The sequence below is a fragment of the Saccopteryx leptura genome, chromosome 12 (assembly GCF_036850995.1).
Source record: "Saccopteryx leptura isolate mSacLep1 chromosome 12, mSacLep1_pri_phased_curated, whole genome shotgun sequence".
Taxonomy (NCBI): domain Eukaryota; kingdom Metazoa; phylum Chordata; class Mammalia; order Chiroptera; family Emballonuridae; genus Saccopteryx; species Saccopteryx leptura.
In genome coordinates this window covers 18349242-18368049 of record NC_089514.1, presented here as the reverse complement: position 1 = coordinate 18368049, position 18808 = coordinate 18349242, and positions in this window count along the sequence as shown.

Below are 18808 nucleotides of genomic sequence, written 5' to 3'. Positions count from 1 at the left end.
TATGGGAATCCTCAACAAGAAAGGAAGAGGTCTCTTTAAAAAAATGTAGCTCAGGCAATGAGTAAATATTACAGACCTGCTTGTATTTCTTTATTCATGAGTGCATAGAGACTTAAGTACTGAGAAAACAAAATCTATCGAGACTGTCTTTATTGTGAATTTTTTAAAGTTTTGTGCAAGAAATAAAAGAAGTCTCTCCTAGAGACCCAGAGGAGCCTGTGTCCAAGGAAGGCTGACGTCAGGGGCAGGGCTGATTCATTCTGTGGTCAGAGCACCTGTGAGATTGTTCAGTGCTAATCCTGGAATCTGGAAACCGAATCTCTCTGATGAATCCTGATTCAAATATGTGAATTCTTACAGTGGCTTTATTTGTAATCTCCCCAAACCGCAAACAACCCAAATGTTTTTGGGGGCATAAATGTCCTTCAGTCTGTGACTCAGCAATACAACAGAATAATAGTCATCAAGAGAGAGGAATGAACTACTGGTACTACGACAGCATGGATGAATTTCAAATGCATTTTGCCAAGTCAAAAGTCTGTCTTTGGTGAGATTTCATTTGTGTGGCATTCTGCAAAACACAAAACCCCAAGGGCAGAAAACAGACCACTGCTTGTCCGTGGCTGGGCACAGGGAAGGGCTTGACACAGAAGGGCCCAGAGGAATGTTTTTGGATAATGAAACTGCCCTATATCCAGATTAGAGTAGGATTATATAATTGTATGCATTTGTCAAACCTTGCAGAGCTATGCACTAGAACAAAGTAAATTTTACTATATGTAAATTATATCTTAATAAAAATATTGAATTCACTCCATTAAAAAATAAAATGAGCCTGACCTGTGGTGGCACAGTGGCTAAAGCGACGACCTGGAAATGCTGAGGTCACCGGTTCAGAACCCTGGGCTTGCCTGGTCATGGCACATATGGGAGTTGATGCTTCCTGCTCCTCCCCCTTTCTCTCTCTCTCTCTCTCTCTCTCTCTCTCTCCCTTTCTCTCTCCTCTTTAAAATAAATAAATAAGTTAAAATATTAAAATGAATAAAGTCTTTAAAAATATATTTAAAAATCAAATAAATACTACCATACTTTTTAAAAAATGAAATGATAAATGAGCTAATAATAATTTTGAAAAAATATATATATAAGGAGGCTGTATAGATACTTTCAATGTATTGAAAAAGGAGAGGATGGATTGTTTTTTTCAAAGAATCCTGATTCAGACTGCCAAGATACCCAAGATTCCTCATTTCAGGCTGACCGTGCCTGAGTGTCATTTTGGGTGGGGAGGATAGCGGGCAGTGAATCTGATCACTCAGGTTTGGGAACCACTGGTTCTAATCAATTAATTTAATACTTATCCTAAAATACAGGAGGCCCAGGGATAGGCACAACAACTTTCCTTTTCTGGGTAAGATCAAGTTCAAATAAAGCAGAAGGGCATCCCTGAATAGGAAAGGAAGAGAAAAGATCACATAAATCCTTCGAAACATGCAAAAGTCAGAGAGATATCATCCACTCAATGACAGCGTCTGGTCAGGCCATTGTGTGATATAGCAATGTACACATGTACATGTGTGTGATTGTGTGTGTTTCTATATCAGTAGTCAAGGCATTTCTTGATTCCTGAGGGCCACCTACGTAAGTCACTGCCCTACCTGTTAACACAAACTATCTATCGCCCTTCCTTAATGTCATGGACTAAAACAATGTCCTAAGTTCTCCAAGTTTGCAGGCATCACAGTCTGATCAGAACACTCATCTGAGGCCCGAGGCCCTTGTGTTGGAAGGGACATATGAATATATCCCTGTCACAGAGGAAACCAATTACTCTTTCATCTGATTTAGAACTTCTTGATCTCCTTCTGCCAAGTACACTCAAATTCAAGTGAGAGAGGTCACAGTGCCCAGTTGATTACTAAAGTTTCTGCAAATTGATTAAAGTAAGACTCTTCTTCATTTTATATATAACATAGCTTCAGAAATCCAGTTGACAGTGGTGGTCAGGATTCCTCTTTCAAGTCTTCTAACTATGTAGACCCTACCTTTTCTGTATATTTCCCAAGTGAATACAGTAAAAACAAGAATACATGGTGTTCTAAAGATCTCCAAAGTGCTTTAATGAGTACATCAGAATAATTTGTAATGAACTTGGTAATTTGGGGGCATGCATGCACAATAGATGCTGCTAAAAGTGATTTTTAATGTACTCAAGAAACAGTTTGCTTTCCCTCTGGAGTGGGCTGAATAGTTTTCTCTTCAGTCCCATTGACACTATTAATTTGCTTTGCAATCTCCTGCCCCGCCCCACACCCCCAACACACGCCACCATTTTCCCGTCACTATTGCAAACAGAAGCGAGGAAAGCAAGACTTGGAGAGCTCTTGTGGAGAGAGCCATTTGCTCCAGCTCAAGCAAACAGTAAGGTCAATCAGCCTGGAATCTGAATTTTTCAGTCACATAATAGACCCTTGGCTTATCAAAGCCTCTTATCTGATTGGGGAAAAAAAATCAAAGGTAAACTTCAGGGCTCACGGAATTAAAAGACAAATGAGATATCATAATTATCAAAGTGGCTAATTTAGAAAATTAAGCTGTTCACATAGGTGACATAATTGCTTGTCACAATCACTCTTTTTCTCATTAGCTTCTTCCATTCAGCACCTACAGGCTGCACAACAGTCTCTGGCCTTGCTCAACAATCCGGGTGTTTCTTTGTGGCTTAGTGTCATGTTGTTTCTCTCATCTCCTGAAAGTAATGCATATTTATTAGCATAATTAGTCAAAGAATGGTTCTAGAAATGGCAGTTTTTCACAGTTTGATATTTGGTCAGATTTTAAATTTGTGACCAAACATTTTTTGAATAATTAGTTAATTATCAAGATAGGATTTACAGAATTGATATAGCATATTAATATTCTGGGGAAACTTTAAGGGTTTTCATATGTAGTAAGATTAGAAAAAAAATAAACCTCCGAAGTTAGATCGAATTTGTCTTTGTCTTCCCAAATTCTGAATAGAAGAAAAAGAAACCCAAGACAGTTATAGGGTTCTTTTTTTTTGCCTAATATTTTATTAGATATTTGATTTCTATAGATGAGGCCTAATGTAAATAACTTCTCTATGAGGAAACTATTTGTTAGTCTAAGTAATACTGTGTCAGCAAGTTCAGAAATTAAGTATAATGTCTGAGAAAGGAAGGTAATCTTGTTTGAGATGTACTCCAAAAGCATTCCATTATAAATGGGCAAGGTTAAACATTTTGGATTAAAAACATGAATATGAGGTTGCCTGACCAGGCGGTGGTGCAGTGGATAGAGCATCGGACTGGGATGAGGAAGGACCCAGGTTCGAGACCCCAAGATCGCCAGCTTGAGCGTGGGCTCATCTGGTTTGAGCAAAAGCTCACCAGCTTGGACTCAAGGTTGCTGGCTCGAGCAAGGGGTTACTCGGTCTGCTGAAGGCCTGCGGTCAAGACATGTATGAGAAAGCAATCAATGAACAACTAAGGTATCACAACAAAAAACTGATGGTTGATGCTTCTCATCTCTCTCCGTTCCTGTCTGTCTGTCCCTATCTATCCCTCTCTCTGACTCTCTCTCTCTGTCCCTGTAAAAAAACAAAAACAACAAAAAAAACCATGAATATGAGTTGACTCATATCCTACTATCTTGTAAAGTTAGAGAACATGGTTGGAGTGAGTCTTAAAAGGACTACATTGATGGTGTTTATTTGAAGAGATGATTTATCCTGAATGCATGCCATGAAGCTGTCATCTCTATGTTTCTGGAATATTCATGTGACTATGGTTTTTTTTTACTTCACTAACAATGAATTAGTGAGGTAATTGTATTACAAGAGCTTTATGTCTACTAAAAGCCGTATGTTCAGAAAGAAAAAAATCCAGTCAAGTCCCTTAATGTATGAGGTTTCTATGAGCCTTGCCTTTACTCATAACTAAACCCAAAGTGGTAGTGTATACTCTGTAGATATTATAGACATAGAATTTATCTCTCAAAGAAACAGATACAAGTCCAACTATGTTAATGTTATGTTTATTCCCTTGACACTCACAAGTACAATCGCTGGTAAGAAGAATGGTACACTGGATGCTCTAACCAGACATGAATTAAGACTAGGCAGAAAAGAGACAGAGGATGTAACACTTGTCTAATCTTTTTGTGTGTGTGTGTGTGTGTCCACTATATCCTTCAGGCTCCAATAATACAACAGAGCCCTTGGGTAGAGTTTGTTATGGGTTTTTTAATAAGGAGGTGTGCTAGTTTGTAGCCAAGTAGACAATGGGGTAGAATTACAAGAAAGAGACAAAAGAGAGAGAGAAGATGGTCTGATACAAAGCAAAATGTTAGTGGACTACAGTGAGGCAGGATCGATGAATGGTGACATCTTGGAGGTGTCTCTGTGGAAACCTGAAAGCTAAGGGAACACCTGCCAGTTAGAGACGAGAATGATACCTGGCTATTTCAAGCAACGTGACCATTCATTTGAACACTTGTGGGATTTTAATGCAAAGGTTTTCGAGTTGTGTTCTGTTGTGTTCAAAACATGTTGAGTTGGGAAGACAAAATAGACAAAGCTCTAATTCTTCCATCTCCTCTTTCAACCAGCAAAACAATTTCATCTGCTTGATACCATGGGCTTCCATTGAAGGTGGCATTTGAAGATAGGTTTCATGGCTAAAAATATTTGGGAAATTGCTGGTCTAATAAGTAGGCTAATGTGTATAATAGCACACCCAACGATAGTATGTTTCAGATAATAAAATAAAAAGATATTGCACAAGAAATAACGTATTACCAATGTTTTTACTCAATGGACAAATCTGTTGTCAACTCCAAACATTACTCTTTCCTACATTCATTCTACAAACATTTCTTGAGTTCTCCACTACTCATTACCTCCCCTCCTTTCAGCCTGGAGTCTCCTGGGACATCATCTGGGAACTCAAGTTGCTCACTTCAGCTAACACTGTTGCTGTGATTAGACTGCTTTTCCAAAATCCCAGCCAGAAACCATTATTCCTAGCTTTTGACCTTTCCTACGATGCATTGTTAGCAAGCTTTGACCTCATTAGCATCTGTGATGAACTAAAATTATACCTGAACAGAAATTGGGGAAACTAGAGAGAGTCTGTCTTCTGATAACAATTTTAGGTGGCAGCAACCAATAAAGGAATTTGCGGATATCTTGGTATTTTAATATTTCCAAAATGGATCTTGAACATGATACTGGTAAGATTGGAAAATGTGTGCTAATTCTGCATTTTATCCTCACACATCGTCAGAGAACTTTCTCAAGTTACAGTTAATAAGTGACAAATGGAATCCAAACCCAGCGTGGTCCGCAAAGAGAGAAGTCTAGGAACTGGGAGTCAGCATTCAGATATTCTCAGAGAAACTTGACAGAGTAACTTTAGACCTGTTGAACATAATAATAATAATTTGAGGCTTATGAACTGTAGATCTTTTGCTTTGTTGTTTCATATTTTAGTAACACACTTAGTTTGGATTTTATGAAAGTACCGGTCTGTGACAGATTGGAAAACAAAAGTCAAGGCAAAAACTAATCTGCTCCACAGCTCATCTGAGGGGTATTGCCCTGCACCAAACTGCCCTTCAATTTTTTAGCTCTCTGAATGAAATGGATGCGGCACAGGAAAGGAGTCTATGGCCATTAGCCCACACCTTCTTATCTTCCAACGGAAAGGATGACATTAATTCTCAATGGCTTGGCTCATTTTCTCTATTGACTCCACTTATGCCCAAGCATGAGAACTTTCCCACAGGATGGCTGATACAGCACAGTGTTTCAGGCCTCCTCCCCGAGCTCCAAGCTCTTCTTCCAGCCTAATCAACTTTATCTGGGAGCTCTTTTAATTAGTTTCCTCTCAGAATGAGTTGAATTAAAGAGAGGCTTTCTAATGGCCTGTTCAGGGACACCCCCTGAAGAGAGAGATCAAATTTATTTATGATGCCCTTTGGCTAGGTGTTTGATTTTCTTGACAAAACATCACTTGAGTCTTTAAAGGTTTGTCTTTAGGTGTTCTGTAGCTGGCCTGGAGCCATGTTCTCTTAAGTGCTGATCAAAGGCACAGACAATACAAGTCGGTCAATACGAAGTGTGTTCTGTTTAAATCTATTGCTTAGCAGGTCCTTCTTACTTTCTTAGTTGTTAAAGGGCCCTGCTTTGGAGACAGTTACCATCAATTCTACTGTACTGTAATTATGTGCATTTTCATTCATCTGTGTTGTCTTCTTGTGACTCAGAAAGGAGGGCCCTGACCCAAATTTCTTTGCTTACTTATTTAAATAACAAAGTTATTAGAAGTTAAGTAGTACATCTGGTAAGATATATTTTAAAAATAGAAGTGAACCTACGTTATAATTATATCCAAAAATTAGAGACCATAATTCATGAGGCTTTTGTTTATCTGGGTGGGCATGTTAAAGACAGGTTTTTAGCAACTGGCAATGTTCTTTTATTTACTGCAAAACTCTTTATGTTTGGGAGAAATTATTACATTTTCTCTGGGGTCTCATTTTAAGGTGATGCCACTGTAAAGTTTTTAAAAAATCACAAGCAGCTGTTGTTTTGAAAGCTGTACATCTAACATGCATTTAGTTATCAGAAGTCAGACTGTTATGATCAGAAGTAAATTTAGAATTTTAAAAGACTCAACTTCTCCTGCAAACTAAATCTATCCTCAGTAGCATTTTCCTGGCTATTGCTTGTGTACATTCCGTTCTGCCAAGGCATCTGCCCTGGGTTATTTTCTAAATAGAGTATTCAGAATCCTAAACAAGACTGTCTTGTCATCGCTCCACTGTAAACGGGCCTTTTGCCAACAGTGAAGATGCAATCTGAGCAGAGTTGTTTATGATACATTTAACACAATGATCAATATTGGACCTTCCTTTTCAGAACTTTTCAAAGAACCCAGGGTGTTCTGTCCGATACTTTTAGGCAAAATTTTACATCACTAGATCAGGAAGCCAATATAAGGTACTAATTATACAAGTTTATTGAACAGTTTATTGAATCCATTTTTGAAATACTTTTTGTTAATTAAAGGAACCATTCCCGAGGTGCTTATGAAAACAAGGTTATAAAGATGGAAAATTCATTCAAAATAAACCAATTTTTAGAGGTTATTTGACAATCTATTTATAAAATTTCCTTTCAAACCTAGGTAGGTAATAAGTTATACTTGATAACTCTATGTGACAATAATACCTTGACCCAAAGCTATTCTTTATGAAGTGGAAGCTTAAGAATGAATTACCTGGAAATAGCTAAGCCAGGGAAATTTACTTATTTAAGCATCTTTTATGAAACCGGTGTTGGTGAGAAAGGAAACCTAGCAAGCTCCACAAATTCTGACCAGGTTTGCAACTGAACTCATTCGAGTCCTCATAGGTAGAGAAGTCTGTAAATCAAGACTCAATTAGTGGCCTGACCTGTGGTGGCGCAGTGGATAAAGCATCGACCTGGAAATGCTGAGGTCACCGGTTCGAAACCCTGGGCTTGCCTGGTCAAGGCACATATGGGAGTTGATGCTTCCAGCTCCTCCCTCCTGTCTCTCTCTCTCCTCTCTCTGTCTCTCTCTCTCTCTCTTCCCCTCTCTCTCCTCTCTAAAATAAATAAATGAAATAAAAAAAAAAAAAAAAAGACTCAATTAGTTAAGTAAATGCAAACTGACAGAGCAGTTGAGTAAGTTCACACATATGTAACATCTACCGAATACTCTCGTAAGCCTTTGAAAGGCTCACAAGTCCCATAAGGACTGTGGTCAAAATCGCTAGTCTCTTTTGCATAGTTCTCTGAATTCTATCCACCTGTCATGGGGATAAGTGACTCCTTCTATGATCATAACACCTCTGCAAGAGAGCCGTGCTGGGCTCTCAGACTCAATTAAGTTCCAAAGTCTATTGTACAAGACGTCTTCGCTGTTACCTATCATTGACCCTGTCCTAGTGGGTCTTCTGCTATTGTCACCTTTATGCTCATGCTTCTCTCTGTGCCTTTGCTCTCTTTAATGCCTTGTCGCCCATAACAGAAAGGCAAGTACAGTGGTACCTTGAGATACGAACAGACCAACATACAAATTTTAAGATACGAGCTGCGAGTCAGTCTGTATTTTGTTCAAGATCCGAGTGAAATTCTGAGATACGAGTCGTGATTCGGGAAGCTGCTACTAGTTGGCGCATTGGCGCACGGGTCCAGTATGGGCAGTTTGATATACGAGTTGACTGACTTACGAGCTCAGTTACAGAACGAATTAAATTCGTATCTCAAGGTACCACTGTACTGTTCTTTGCTTTAAAAAAATTTTTTTTATTCATTTTTAGAAAGGAGAGAGAGAGAGACAGAGAGAGAGAAGGGGGGTGAGGAGCAGGAAACATCAACTCCCATATGTGCCTTGACCAGGCAAGCCCAGGGTTTCGAACCGGTGACCTCAGCATTTCCAGGTCGACGCTTTATCCACTGCACCACCACAGGTCAGGCTTCTTTGCTTTAAAAAAAAAAAAAAAAGTCTTGCCCCCTTCCCTTGTATTCATACCTTGAACCCATTGCAAGCTAACTAGTAGGTACAGTAAGTTGAGGTAATTATTGCCCACACTTTGAATTCATTTATTGAGATCACTACTTGTCTCTAAAGATATCTGTCTCCCCAAGATTAGGCCTCATGCATCTGAGCAGTGTGATAGGCAGCATAATGACTCCCTTACCCATAGGTGTCCGTCCACGTCCTAATTCACAAGACCTATAAATGTGTTACTTTATTCGGCCAAAGGGCCTTTGCAGGTGTGGTTTGGTGAAGGGACCTGAGATGGGGAGCTCAGCCTGGGGCTTCTGGGCAGTTCCAGTGTAATCACAAGCGTTCCTGGGGGGGCGGGGAGAGAGAAGACCAGAGTCAGGCCATGTGGGAAGGACTGGGCTCGCCTCTGTTAGCCTTGAAGATGAAGGCAGGGGGTTAGAACCAAGGAATGCTGGTAGCTTCTAGAAGCTGAGGGGGTAAAAAAAGCAAGAAAATGGATGCTTCCCAAAGCCTTTAGAAGAAACATAATTCTGTCAACGCTTGATTATAGCCTGGTGAGACCCGTGCCGCACTCTGACATACAGACTGGAAGACAGTAAGTTCATGTTGTTTTAAGCTACCAGGTTTGTGGTAATGCATCATGACAGTGCTGGAACACTAGTCCAAGCCCTGTGGGCTCCGCACCCTGGGCAGCTGCGTGCTGTTCGGGGCTCACTGTGCGAACACTGGTTCTAGCCCCGCGGACCTCTATGGCTTCCCTAGGCAAGGGGACACCTCCACCCACGGCCACATTTGGCTGCACCTACTGTTTACATTGGCCTTTTGGTTTTAGGTGGGAATAAAAGAAACGTCTCCCAGCAACGTTCTGTTTCCCCGAATAAAACAGGCCTTTCTAAATAAGCTTTCTCTCTTTTTTTCCCATTAAAAATTCGCCCCTTCTCTCCTTCCTGGTAGTGAACAAATGCTTGGGCTTATGTTTAAATTGCAGTTGGCCTGGCAGAAAATCATGTCAAAGCGTTTAATCGTTTACTTCCTTCTCACTCCCTCATTTGTGTTTTATATAAGCCCAATGATTTGTTGAAAATGTTAAAACAAGTAGTGTATGCACTGGTGTCATAAGAAATGAAATTTCACTACTTGGCAAGAAAAAAATAGTATAAGCATAAACTCTTCTTTGAAAAGATGAGAACATGTGCACTTTTCCTTAATAATGTTCTGAATTAAGAGAGGAATAAAAGTCTGTAATATTTGTTATATCTTATGCTGAGGTAAATATGTATAATATTATATATACAGTTTGCATTGACTGTAGTATGTCTAATATTATATAATAATACATATATAATATATAATTTTTAAATTGGATTTATTGGCACACAGGTTTAGGTGGGAAACTCGACAAAACATCACCTGCACAGCCCTGGCCGGTTGGCTCAGTGGTAGAGCATTGGCCTGGCGTGCAGAAGTCCCGGGTTCGATTCCCGGCCAGGGCACACAGGAGAGGCGCCCATCTGCTTCTCCACCCCTCCCCCTCTCCTTCCTCTCTGTCTCTCTCTTCCCCTCCTGCAGCCAAGGCTCCATTGGAACAAAGATGGCCCGGGCGCTGGGGATGACTCTGTGGCCTCTGCCTCAGGTGCTAGAGTGGCTCTGGTCACAACATAGTGACACCCCGGAGGGGCAGAGCATCACCCCCTGGTGGGCAGAGCGTCGCCCCTGGTGGGCGTGCCGGGTGGATCCCGGTCGGGCGCATGCAGGAGTCTGTCTGACTGTCTCTCCCCGTTTCCAGCTTCAGAAAATTACAAAAAAAAAAAAAAAAAAAAAATTAAAAAAAAAAAATCACCTACACCCTGCGTGGGGCACCCGTCACCCCAAGCAGCCTCTCTCACCCCCGTTCCCCCTTAGCCCAACTTCACCAACCCCTCACCCCCCTTTCCCTCTGACAGTTGTCAGCCTGTCACTATCCATGTCTCTGCTTCAATTTTGTTCGTCAGTTTAATTTCTTCATTAGTGAAATCATATGCTTCTTGTCTTTCTCTGAAGGGTTCATTTCTCTTAGCATATTGATCACCACGTCAATCCATGCTGTTGCAAATGGTAAGATTTCCTGCCTTTTTACAGCTGTGTAGTATTCCACTGTGTAATGTACCACAGCCTTTTTTATCCACTCATCTGATACTATATAACATTTAGCAAGTGTTTATTAAGCACTGACTATAAGTGTGCAAATGCAAAAGCATAGCAGATGGTCCCTGCCACTCACTGACGTGGCTTTGAACCCACATTTTCTCCAGAAACCTTGTATTCAGCCAAGGTTCTTAATTGCTTTTCTCCATGTACCCTTTTGACAGATCAGGGGTGCCTATGGCCCTTTCTCCGAATGTTTGGAATGCATAAAGTCAAATGCATAGGACTACAAAGCAAATCTATTTCATTGCGGGGGAAGTAAAAATGTAATTCTTCTCCCACCCATGTTTAGGGACTCCCGGGACCCTAACTTTAGTTACATGTCTTTGATCTAAGTTAGTGTCAAAGGGCAGCTTCAAAAAAAGTGGATTTTAAAATGTGAGCCCTAGATCAGGATACACTGGCTATACGTTCTTTCTAATTATTAATCTTCATTTTGATGGGTCTCCTCAAGTATACCACGTTCTTCTTTGGGAGGAAAAAAAAAAGAAATCTTTATAGGAAAGAAATCATATCAGTAAAGGGGACAATCTGCTCTTGTCTGTTTATTAATGTACATCCTGCCTTGTTTCAGAAAGGATTTAAGATGGCTTGTTCCTGTCTAAATTCCTACAAGTTGGTTAATTAAATCTTCTGAAAATGTAAATTAAAATGCAGTAACATTATTTGACAAATGAGACAAAATTATTATCGTCTTTTTGAGTAATTATGTGATTGGAAATGTCTACATCATATTTATCTAATCTGCAATTAAATCATTTATATATACAATTAAATCATTTATATCTGCGATACATAAATTCGCATCATCAATAACGGGGAATGTGGCCAATGGCCAAGTTTGTTGCAAGAACAAAATAGCCGGTGTCAGGAGGAAGGGTCACCAGCGATGCTCTAATTGAAATGCTGACAAATTAAATGGGGGCATAACTCATCCTTTCAGCGAGCAGGTGACACAGAGATTGCCACAGTGAACTGGCACTATTCGTTTACCCTTTTCTACATATTCTGTAGCATACACTTGCCTTGTGGCGACATCACTGTTAATCACTGAAGCGATGGCTTTCTAGGTAATTTCTAATCTCTGTTGGGGCAAGTGTCTGCTTTATTGTGTAAACCTCAATTAGCACTGCTACCGTAAATGTCGACCTGCAATTTTACACTAACTCAAAAAACTTCATGAAACACTCGCCTGTAGCAAGTAGCATGCTGAAGGCATGCGTGTCAGTAGGTCATTTGTCTACAAACTACAGGATCTGCAAGACAACTGTCTTCCTCTAGATTATCTAAATTAACTTAAATCTGACTCAATTCCCTACTTAAAAAATGCAGCATTAGCAATACTGTATGTCAACTGTAATTGAAAAATATTTTTTAAAAAGGAAAAATAGCAGCATTAGGGCTTTGTTTCCATCTCTTTTGGTCATACAGAAATCCAGAGGACTTCCGTGGTGTTTAGAACATCAGGAACCTCTGGGCCATCAAGCCAACACCCATATTGAAACCAATGGAGTTCTTGAATTCTGGTGGTTCTTTGTTGTTGTCGTTTTTTGTGGGACACAAGAATCTTTGCAGAAGATGGAAGGCTCTTTTAATGCCTGGGTCTGGTTTCCTGAAGTGTACACACAGCCATTTCCTAGAGAAGTATCGCCTCCCCTAGCATGCTGACCCCAGCTGATGTGGGGTCCATGCTATTCCTCAACAATCTATGGACTCCCCCTTTTCCCAGCAGGAGGACATCTCTCCTCCCCTTCTCTCTTTTTACGACTGGAGGAACACCTTCCTCCCTCTTCTTGCTCTTCAAAACCAATGGTCTTGTCATTCCTGAGTTGAGGCTTGTCTAGAAGAATACAGATGCTGTTGACTCCCACTCACTTTAGTTTTCTCCACCCCTGACAATAAACTCCCCCCAAGAGAGGTCCCTTTTCCTTTTTTTTTTTTTTTTTTTTTTTGTGTGTGTGTGTGTGTGTGTGTGTGGCAGAGACAGGGAGAGTCAGAGAGAGGGACAGACAGACAAGAAGGGAGAGAGATGAGAAACATCAATTCTTCATTGCAATTCCTTAGCTGTTCATTGATTGATTTCTCATATGTGCCTTGACTGAGGGGCTACAGCAGACCGAGTGATCCCTTGCTCGAGCTAGCGACCTTGGGCTCAAGCTGGTGAGCTTTGCTCAAACCAGATGAGCCCGCGCTCAAGCTGGAGACCTCGGGGTCTCAAACCTGGGTCCTCCGCGTCCCAGTCCGACCCTCTATCCACTGCACCACCGCCTGGTCAGGCGAGATAGGTCCCTTTTCCATCCTCCAGAAAAAGGAAAACAAAACCTGTCTGCAAGGGAATGAGGGTAAAAAATAGACTCAGAACAAATATAAATTAATATCTCAATAAATTAGTCTTCCCTCTAAAAATGTGACTGTAAGCCTTAAGGAGCTAGTGAACTAGGTTTTTAAATCCAGACATTCTGAAGTCTGGTGAGAATGGAAAAAAAAACATAATCAAAAGAAGGTTTAATATTTCTATAGGCCACATCAATATATTTCTATGGTGTCCGGGCTTATTAAAGTCTCAATTAAATCAATAGGTATCTAATAAATGCTCTTTGAGGCTAACAATAAAAAGTTAATAAATTAAAAATCTATGGAGCTATAATTGTATTACTATTAATAATATTTAACATTTAAACCTGCATAAATTAGAATGCTTAGATAATTTTTATATAGCAAACTGCATTTTAAATTAATTGGGGTATTTTTTCCATTTTGAATTAGGGACGTGTAACAGATGTCACTATATTAAAATACCATCAAAAGCAAAGAAACGTAATGTTTCAGTCTATGCAATCTTCCTAGGAATAAAGCTGTGATCTCCACTGACTTATTTGAAAAATGAATGTTTGTCAACCCCGACGATCCCCTTAGAGAGGAAACCAGGTTGTAGTAATGCTTACAAAGTGCTTACTGTGAGTTAACTGCTGTATCAAGTGACGTGCATCATGATACTACAATATTTTATCCTTGCTGAACAGTCCACTTTTCAGATGTAGAAACTGAGGGGGAGATGGGCCAGACATCCTGCCCACCGCCAGGGATGAATGGGGTTGCAGAACACTGACTAGGCGAGGCAGTTTGTAGGCGAGGATGCTGGGGTTAGTGGGAGCCAGGAGTGTCATCTTAAAGCTGTATTTGCAAGCAGGCGTGCTGTTTCTTCTGACAAGAAGAGGCTGGTTTAGGGCGGCCGTGACTAATAAGAGTTTTCAGTGTTGTAGCCACCCACCCCTGTCCAAAGTGCCCATTGGTACCATCATGATCTGTAATCAGCATTTCAGTCCAAGAGATTCTGATCTAAAACCCAGGCACTTAACCACTGAGCTTTGCTGAGTCATGGCCTGTCAGAGGTCACAGTTCAGCCCTTCTTTTCATAACCTCAGCTCTGTATCACAGGGACACCAAGAGTCCCCTCCACTGTTTCAGGCATTGTGCTGGGCTAGGGATGCTGCAAAGGGAATTCCCAGCTTCCTAAATTCTGGGTCATGTTGAAATGTATTATAATATAAGCCATTTCTAATGGGTTCTTTTTTCTTGTTGAAGCAGCATTGTGTGGACATTAATAGCAACTCTGAAGCCAGATTACCTGGGTTCAAATTCTAACTCATTTCCTAGTAGTTATAGGACCATGGGCAACAGACTCAACCTCCTGGTGCGTCGATTTTTCTTGTGGTAAATTGGGGTCTGTAGTATTATCTACCTTGTAGGGCTTTACACAGATTGATGAATTATATTTTATATGTCTGATGTAGATACTTAATATATAGCTGTAGGTACTTATGTATCTGATAAACCTGAGAACTTGGGTTTACCAAGCAGAAGGACCATGCACCTCAGTCCTGATGATACACCAGTGGGCACCGTGCAGATGTTGGATTAAGGACTGTGATACCTCGTGCTCGCCTTAGCACCTAGAAGCCCTTCACACAACACCTGCTTTTATTCCTTTGAATGATAATAATTCATTGTTCTTAGCAGCTATATGAACAATCAAATAAACCTAAGTGACTTGAACAGTTACATATCTAAATCATTTTTACAAGTAGAAAATGACGTCCTCCTCACTGACATCTGCAGAAAATGTTGGCACACACTTGGGAGTCCACCCGAGCCAAACCACAGACCAGAGATGATCTCTGCTGGGGAGAAAGGGCGCACCTTTCTGCAAGTCTAGTTCAGTGTAAACAACAATTGGCAACAGTCACCACAAACCAAAAGTGGGGCTGGAACTAGAGCCAAGACAGTGCAATCATTGCTAAGTCTATTCCTTCATTTATTCCTTCAATGCTCAGCACCCACAGCTAGCTCCCACAGCCGCCTTTGTTTGGGTTCAACATCCTGAATTCAGTTTTGAAGTGCAGACCAACCGTTCTCCCTTTCTTGGTGATTACATCCTATCCCGGAGTTTTCCCATTTTAAACCAGGTGTTGGAATATGACGAGACAGACAAACTCATAGTGTTGCTCGATTTGTATATATTTAGATGTTTTAATTTTTAGAGGTTCCTCCTGAGAGAATGGAGCACACTTTTTTTTATTAATTTTAATGGGGTGACATTGATAAATCAGGGTACATATGTTCAGAGAAGACATCTTCAGGTTATTTTGACATTTGATTATGTTGCATACCCATCACCCAAAGTCAAATTGTCTTCCGTCACCTTCTATCTGGTTTTCTTTGTGCCCCTCCCCTCCCCCACTCCTTCCTTCTCCCCCTCTCCCCCCCCCCCCTGTAACCACCACACTCTTGTCCATGTCTCTGAGTATCATTTTTATGTCCCATCTATGGAATCATATAGTTTTTAGTTTTTTCTGATTTACTTATTTCACTCAGTATAATGTTATCAAAGTCCATCCATGTTGTTGTAAATGATCTGAAGTCATCATTTCTTATGGCTGAGTAGTATTCCATAGTATATATGTACCAAAGCCTTTTAATCCACTCGTCCACCGACAGACACTTGGGCTGTTTCCAGATCTTCACTATTGTGAACAATGCTGCCATAAACATGGGGGTGCATTTCTCCTTCTGGAATAGTGCTATGGTGTTCTTAGGGTATATTCCTAAAAGTGTGATAGCTGGGTCAAAAGGCAGTTTGATTTTTAATTTTTTGAGGAATCTCCATACTGTTTTTCACAGTGGCTGCAGCAGTCTGCATTCCCACCAGCAGTGCAGGAGGGTTCCCTTTTCTCCACATCCTCAACAGCACTTATTCTGTGTTGTTTTGTTAATGAGCGCCATTCTGACTGGTGTGAGGTGATATCTCATTGTGGTTTTAATTTGCATTTCTCTAATGATTAGTGATGTTGAGTGTTTTTTCATATGCCTATTGGCTATCTGTATGTCCTCTTTGGAGAAGTGTCTATTCATTTTTTTTGCCCATTTTTTGATTGGATTGTTTCTCTTCCTGGTGTTGAGTTTTACAAGTTCTTTATAAATATTGGTTATTAAACCCTTATCAGACATATTGTCGAATATGTTCTCCCATTGTGTAGTTTGTCTTTTTATTCTGTTCTTATTGTCTTTAGCTGTGCAAAAGCTTTTTAGTTTGATATAGTCCCATTTGTTTATCCTGTCTTTTATTTCACTTGACCGTGGAGATAAATTGACAAATATCATACATTGCTGCAAGAGATGTCGGAGAGCTTACTGCCTATGTTTTCTTCTAAGATGCTTTAGGTTTCACGGCTTACATTTAAGTCTTTTATCCATTTTGAGTTTATTTTTGTGAATGGTGTAAGTTGATAGTCTAGTTTCGTATTTTTGCAGGTAGATGTTCAATTTTCCCAACACCATTTATTAAAGAGGCTATCTTTACTCCACTGTATGCCCTTACCTCTTTTGTCAAATATCAGTTGTCCATAAAGGTGTGGGTTTGTTTCTGGGTTTTCTGTTCTGTTCCATTGATCTATATGCCTGTTCTTATGCCAGTACCAAGCTGTTTGAGTACAATAGCCTCCTAGTGTAACTTGATATTGGGAAGTGTGATATCTCCCGCTTTATTCTTTTTTTTTCAAGATTGCTGAGGCTATTTGTGTTCTTTTTTGGTTCCATATAAATTTTTGGAATATGTGTTCTATATCTTTGAAGTATATCATTGGTATTTTAATTGGTATTGCATTGAATTTATAAATTACTTTGGGTAATATAGACAATTTAATGATGTTTATTCTTCCTAACCATGAGCACGATATATGCTTCCACTTGTTTGTATCTTCCTTGATTTCTTTTATCAATGTTTTATAATTTTCCGAGTACAAGTCTTTAATCTCCTTGGTACTTTATTTTTTTGGTTGCAATAGTGAAAAGGATTGTTTCCTTAATTTCTCTTTCTGACAGTTCATTGTTGGTATATAAAAATGCCTCTGATTTCTGAGTATTAATTTTATATCCTGCCACCTGCTGAATTCATTTATCAGGTCCAGTAGTTTTTTGACTGAGACTTTAGGGTTTTCTCTATACAATATTATATCATCTACAAATAATGATAGTTTTACTTCTTCTTTTCTAATTTGGATACCTTTTATTTCTTCTTCTTGTCTGATTGCTGTGGATAGGACTTCCAGAACTATGTTGAATAAGAGTGGTGAAAGGGGGCACCCCTGCCTTGTTCCTGATTTTAAGAGGACTGCTTTGAACTTTTGCCCATTGAGAATGATGTTGGCTGTGGGTTTGTCATAGATGACCTTTATCATGTTGAGGTATATTCCCTGTATTCTCACTTTGCTGAGAGTTTTGATCATGAATGGGTGCTGGATTTTATTAAATGCTTTTTCTGCATCTATTGAAATTATCATGTGGTTTTTCTCCTTCCTTTTGTTTATGTGATGAATCACATTGATTGATTTGCGAATATTGTACCAGCCTTACCTCCCCAGAATAAATCCCACTTGATCATGGTGTATGATTTTTTTCATATATTGCTGGATCCAGTTTGCTAATATTTTGTTGAGGATTTTAGCATCTATTAATATATTCATCAGGGGTATTGGCCTATAATTTTCTTTCTTTGTGTTGTCTTTGCCTGGTTTTGGAATCAGAATTATGCTTGCCTCATAAAAGGAGCTTGGAAGTCTTCCTTCCTCTTGAATTTTTTGAAATAGCTTGAGAAGAATAGGAGTTAGTTCTTCTTTGAATATTTTGGTAGAATTCACTTGTGAAGCCATCAGGCCCAGGACTTTTCTTTGTTTGGAGTTTTTTTTTTCTTTTTGATTAATTTTAATGGGGTGACATTGATAAATCAGGGTACATATGTTCAGAGAAAACATCTCTAGGTTATTTTGACATTTGATTATCCTGCATTCCCATCACCCAAAGTCCAATTATCTTCTGTCACCTTCTAACTGGCTTTCTTTGTGCCACTCCCCTCCCCTAACCCCCTTCCTCTCCTTCCCCCCACCCTGTAACCCCCACACTCTTGTCCATGTCTCTGAGTATCATTTTTATGTCCCACCTATGTATGGAATCATATAGTTCTTAGTTTTTTCTGATTTACTTATTTCACTCAGTATAATGTTATCAAGTTCCATCCATGTTGTTGTAAATGATCCGATGTCATTATTTCTTATGGTTGAGTAGTATTCCATAGTATATATGTACCAAAGCTTTTTACTCCACTCGTCCACTGACGGATACTTGGGCTGTTTCCAGATCTTCGCTATTGTGAACAATGCTGCCATAAACATGGGGGTGCATTTCTTCTTTTGAAACAGTGCTATGGTGTCCTTGGGGTATATTCCTAAAAGTGGTATAGCTGGGTCAAAAGGCAGTTCGATTTTTAATTTTTTGAGGAATCTCCATACTGTTTTCTACAGTGGCTGCAGCAGTCTGCATTCCCACCAGCAGTGCAGGAGGGTTCCCTTTTCTCCACATCCTCGACAGCACTTATTCTGTGTTGGGGTTTTTTTTTTTTTTTTTTTAATAAATAAATTTTTATTAATTTTAATGGGGTGACATCAATAAATCAGGGTACATATATTCAAAGAAAACATGTCCAGGTTATCTTGTCATTAAATTATGTT